The 6,000-nt window shown below is 44.1% G+C and overlaps 1 protein-coding gene across 3 annotated transcripts in view; it reads left to right on the top strand.

The window, feature by feature from the left end:
* Positions 1 to 778: 778 nt before the first annotated feature.
* Positions 779 to 6,000, top strand: part of LOC137602731 (plexin-A1-like) — a 402,183-nt gene continuing 396,961 nt past the window's right edge. For 2 of the 3 annotated variants that reach the window (XM_068325725.1, XM_068325707.1), the window contains exon 1: positions 779 to 920. The gene's annotated coding sequence lies outside the window, so the exon portion shown is untranslated. Of the gene's footprint in view, positions 921 to 1,109; positions 1,220 to 6,000 lie in introns of those variants that run through there. The other variant, XM_068325716.1, reaches the window with a different exon arrangement.

Raw genomic sequence — 6,000 nt, 5'->3', positions numbered from 1 at the left:
CTGTGTGTCCATGTGTTTTCTTCTGCAATGAATGCATGTTTGTTTTTTCTAGGTGATCAACTGCCGACTCCAATGTCAGCTGCTAGGCCTCAGTCTCTTGTTACGCTACACAGGATAAGTGATCATAGACAATGGCTGGATGGATGTTTCAGACTGAAATGTGTGCTAAATTGATCCAGCAGAGTGTTGGTTTTTTTGGTGAAGTAATAGACAAGGCCACCACTGGCCGATAGAAATGATTTGTTAAGTTTCAGGGGAGTTGACCTTCAGCAGTAAACATTATTGAACACACACACACACACACAAACACATACACACAGACACAGACACACACACACACACACACACACGCACACACACACACACACACACACACACAAACACACACTGAGGAGGGAGACCTTAAAACAGAGAAGAACCACTGTACATGCATTTTAAGATGACAAAGGCAATCAATCAACCTGTGTACTATCACCCTTTTTATCATAAAAGTATCAAAGAATCTGATCCCACTAAAGCAGCCCTTATCGTGTCACTAAACATCCGTGGGACCACAAGCCTCACTTCAACCCATCACAGCCTGAGTCGGGTCCGGTGCTGCCATCATTTGCACTGTGGAGACGTGCGTCTGGGGAAGCACTAAACGCAGTTGCGCCGCCAGGGGGCGCAATCATGTCACTAAACTCCCTCTTTGCCGCTCTCCCTCTCCCTCTAGCTCTCCTTTCCTCGCCTCTCTCTCCTCTTCCATGCCATGGGATGCCGGAGTCTAACCGCAGCTCTCCTCTCATTCATGCTGAGGGCTGCTCTCCTGCGCGCACAAAGCTGCAGAACTGAATGTCTGAATGGGAATGTTTCGTGCTGCAACTTTAACATTCTTAAAATCATGACAAGCAAGACGAACGAGAAGGACGATTTGATCAGTAAGTACATCCAAACTTTTTATAATTGTTCTTCATCTCTGTTCTCGTTTTTAAGCGTCGTTTTATTTTCCTCTACATTTGAATGTGTTCGTTGACATTCCTCTTCAGAATACTTCCCTTTTGCTCTCCGCGTCATTCTTTTCCGCTTTTACCCCGATGTCTCCTCTGGTGCGTCAGTTTGTGAGCAGCGACAGAAATTATGTTTTGCGCTTCCAGACAATCCCGGCTGTTGATGGATGGCCCCACGGGGGATGAGCGGCCAGACGCACGCCCGGTTTGAAGATGAACTAATCCGAAATGTCTGTTCTATTTTTTTTTATTTATTTATTTATTTTATTTTTTAGGAATTTACTGTTCAAGTTGATGAAGGTGAATATTTGTTTCCCCTACCTCGAGGGAAGATGCAGGTTTTGATTGCGGAGCGGTGGGGGTCGAGCAGATTCTTAATGTTTGTGTCTTCTAGTCTGACTCGTCCCTCTGGAGCCGTTTAGATCGCCTGTGGTCTCCGCAGCCACAGTGGAGCCGGCAGACTGCTCTCAAGTCGCCAAGGGCGAAGCAGCCGCTGGTGTGGCGGTGCTGTGGGTGTAGCGGTGCTGTGGGTGTAGCGGTGCTGTGGGTGTGGCGGTGCTGTGGGTGTAGCGGTGCTGTGGGTGTAGCGGTGCTGTGGGTGTAGCGGTGCTGTGGGTGTAGCGGTGCTGTGGGTGTGAGGCTGCTGTGGGTGTAGCGGTGCTGTGGGTGTAGCGGTGCTGTGGTTTGTCACGATGAGTCTTTGCTGGACGTTACGTCCACTGTCCGCGCGCGCGTGGGTATGCACGAGACCGTGGCGCGAGATCATATTGTTTGAGTGTGTGTGCGCGTGCGTGCGCTTGTGAACAAGTTTTGTGTAATAGTTTTAAGGTGTGCGTGGATTATATTTGACCTGTGTTTGTTTGTTTTTTTCTTTAGGGAAGTCTGTCTGGCTTTCTGTGTGTGTGTGTGCGTGTGTGTGTGTGTGTGTGTGTGTGTGTGTGTGTGTGTGTATGTGTGTGTGTGTGTGCCGGAGTGCCGTAGCTGGGGTGTGTGTTGATCAGGCAGAAACACTGAGCGTCACCCACAGTGACTGCACGCACGACTCCGGTGACATAACGACTGTGGAAAGTATGGATTCCTCTTAAAGTAACTGACAGCCACTGTTTACAGAGGTTTCAACCAGAGGTGAGTCAGGACGGGACTTGGACGACAGCAGAGCTCCTTCTGCTTTCAGCATGCCTCTAACCTACTTACCTAGTTTACTGTTCCAGTCTTAAACTAGTAGTTTGTACTGAAAGATCATCATGATCATCACAACCATCATCGTCATCGTCTTCGTCGTCATCATCATCATCATCATCATCATCATCATCATCATCATCATCATCATCATCATCATCATCATCATCAGCATCATGATTTCTCTCACTCTCGATTTTTGGGATGCTGTCTTACCTTTATTCGTTCCAAATCAGTCAGTCAGTCATCTTCAGATTACCACCGCTATATCCGCCGCAGCGGGTCACGGGGGGCATAGGGCGTGAGGCGGGGGACACTCCGGGCACGACGCCAGTGCACCGCGGAGCCACACACAAAGACATACAACCATGCACACTGTAAGTGTGTTATAGGATTGATGTCCATCCATCCGGTTAACAGGGGGTAGTTTTGTGTGATTTTATTTTATAGATCACCATACTCATAACTGCGTCGCGCCCGGAGTTTGCTCTGCCTCATGCCCTATGAGAGCTGGGATAGGCTCCAACTCCCCGTGACCCGCACAAGCGGATGAAGCGGTCAGAAAATGAATGAATGAGCACTACCATACTCATAACTGAAGTGTTTTTTGTTTTTTTTTAATCTTTAAGAGTTCAATACTGGAGTATTTTTAGTGAAGACTTTGATCATTTGTTCACAGATCAGATCACAGATCTGAAGCTCGCCTTTATTCCCTCTGCAGCTTCTTTGTGTTTTATGAGACTCATGATCAGTCATGGGCTTGCCGTGTCGCCCTGCATGAGAACTGTTGTGTTCTGATAAAAAAATAAAACGCCAAGTGTGTGTGTGTGTGTGTGTGTGTGTGAGAGAGAGAGAGAGAGAGAGAGAGAGAGAGAGAGAGAGAGAGAGAGAGAGAGAGAGAGAGAGAGAGAGAGAGAGAGAGAGAGATGTTAACCCTGTGCTGCTCCTCTCAGCCCACAGTGGCTCTGATCCTCGTTGAGCTTTGCGCTGCAAATGATTGATGATGCGCCCTATGGTCCGTCTGCTTCCACCTGCTTCCAACACGGAGGAGGAGAGACGGCAGCAGAATCACGATAAACAAGACACAATTAGCAGTTTTCACTTTAACCCCTTTGAGAAATGGACAGGGTTAAGTTGTGTTATCACGTGTCGAAAAGGATGTCGTAGAAATAACATGTAATTGTTTTTTTTATTTTTTTTTTATTTTATCTGCACTGCCCTCAGTAACTACACTAAAATGGTGAATTGGCGACTCCAGCCGGAGCGAAACTCCTGATCCAGTAGTGTGAGAACCGACTCTCCGCTACTGAGCTCAGGGCTGCCAAAGTAAGCTGATATTACAAGGCAACGCAAGTTATTTTAACTGCATATGAAAGCCAAACTATCTGATCAGCACAGGCAAACATGCAGCTCATATAACAGAAAGAGAGGCCAATAAATGTATCCCAGGTGTGTATGCAGCCAGCAGGTCAGCCAGTCTTGCAGTGAAAGAAATGACATAAATATTATTACATAAATGTAAACAGTGACTGACAGTTTGCTCAGGTATGATGTGGCCAGAAAGCACAGTAATATTTAAAGACCAAACACCCCATGTGGGTAGAAAGATGAGATATGATCATGAAAGAATGAAATGAGATAACAGATGGGAAAGTGATGGAGAGAAGCTCACCAAGAATGAAAGCAAAACATGAAAAGATGAATACGATTTTAATTACAAACAAATCTTTATATAGCAGAATCAGAGAAAGATCCATCTTTCTTGTGTTATAAATACCTGAGATTTGAGAGTACATAATAAAACAAGAAGTTTGTACAACATGAACAGTAACTGGAAATAGGCAGCCAAATCACATTTACCAGTCTGTATATAACAGACATTTTCATAACTCATTTATGGGATATATATTTTTTATTAGTCTTGGCACCAATCTGCTCTCTTCTCACTATACTCATCCATGAGTGTTGTTGAAACAACAGTGGATGTGCCAATTTGTCTGGTTTCTTTCCCCTCTTTTTCTGGTAGACAAAGTGTTTGAAACTCACAATTCCTGTCAGAGCAAAATAGAGGAAGAGACGGAAGAAAAAAGGGAATAAGAGCAAAAGGGAGAGGTGCAAAGAGAGATATGAAGCTATGATGCTTTTAAGTTCCCATCCTGTTTTTGATGCAGCCTCTGCCGTGAAAGGCCAAGGCAGATCAAATGGGGCTGGAAGATTGAAATAGTTTCTCTTGTAAGGAGGGAAGGATTTTGACGCTGCACAGATGTGACAAGTAACATCGAGACAGAGGTGGAAGCCACTTTCACATGCTGAGCGATCGCAAACACTCACTTTCCAAGTTGAAAATAGAACTTGCAGAATTTGATTGTTGTTAGCGTTCGCGTTTGGTATCTTCAAGTGAGAAAAATGGTGTGTGGGCGGTTGGGTGGGGGAGTTATTTCCTATCACAGTGTGAGCAAGGATTGCTCTGCCATTGTTTTGTCAGCAATTAAAATAATTTCAGCAACCCATTTTCTTCTGCTGCTGCAGACCATACAGCTTGTGTTTGTTGTCCCAAATGGCCAATTCCTGCCTTATGTTCTCCGCTGTCTGAACAGTTGAGGCAGCAAAATAATCATTGTGTATATGTGTGTGTGTGTGTGTGTGTGTGTGTGTGTGTGTGTGTGTGTGTGTGTGTGTTTCCTAAGGTTCTGTGACTGTAGTTCAATTAGCATATCCTCACACTTCTCAAATTCCCTTACATCTACCCATAAACCTTCCTCTCTCCTCTTAGAGTTGAGCCAAGGTCAAATTAATTATGCTTTTTTTCTCATTATATCTGTTGTGATATCTTTCAGATATTCTGTTATCTGTGGTGGTAGCTACAAATTCCACAGACCATGAGGAAGTGTATTGAGAAGGTCAACAGATGAACGATAAGGTGATCTAGAGAGATTCTGGATTAGAGGCATTTTAGCTTTTGTTCTTAATTCGATGAACTGGCAGAGGTTTCAGTCTGATATAAGATCAAAATAGTATTGTATCCTCACCTATATACAGTATATGAATAAGCTCACTTGAAAGTTTAACGCTGTCACCAACTCTACCCACTACCTGTCAATCAAGCGCCCAACAATTTACGGTGCCCAACCAACCACGTGAACAATATGGCGTAAGGCATCTGCTATGTTAGGAGAATAAATAACTATACATGGACTTTCCAGTTAACATACTTTTAGAGTGTATAACTGTTCCAAAGCAGAGAGTCCAAACAGCGGGAACGACACAGAAAATGGCAACACATTCTGAGTGAAACTAGCTGGCTAACATGAACAGTCTGTTCAGCTATGGTTTCCGTTTGGAATGGGACAATCGGTATAGTATCCAAAAGGCTCCTCGAGCATCTGACAAAAACTGTCTTTAAGTACGAAACTATATACAGTTCTGTTCATATAGTCAGCTAACAGAACTATCACTTCTCTAAGATTTCTTTTCCACTTGCTCTTTTGATAGGTGCCTTTTCCTTTAACGTTAGCACTTTTCCCAATCTCACAATTAGTTAGCTTTTTTTCTCTAGTTAGCCAGCTAACATTCATCTATGGCTTTGCAATGTCCGTCCAGCGCAAATTGGTGCAATGCATGTATATTATTACGGTGTGCCCTATTTCTTTGTGGTTAATGCTCCAGGAACCACACGCGATTGAGGAATCCGCGATCGAGATAGCAATCTATTTATCTTATGATTTACAGTAATTTAACGTTTATGAACCCTCCCCGTACTGATATTAAACCACCTTCTATCTTTATTACCTTTTCCCACACTCTAATCGACTGTTTAAATCACATGTGTGTC

This window comes from Antennarius striatus, chromosome 2, assembly GCF_040054535.1.
Source record: "Antennarius striatus isolate MH-2024 chromosome 2, ASM4005453v1, whole genome shotgun sequence".
Lineage (NCBI taxonomy): Eukaryota > Metazoa > Chordata > Actinopteri > Lophiiformes > Antennariidae > Antennarius > Antennarius striatus.
The sequence above is the reverse complement of the archived record's forward strand: the minus strand, read 5'-3'. Positions and strand labels throughout refer to the sequence as shown.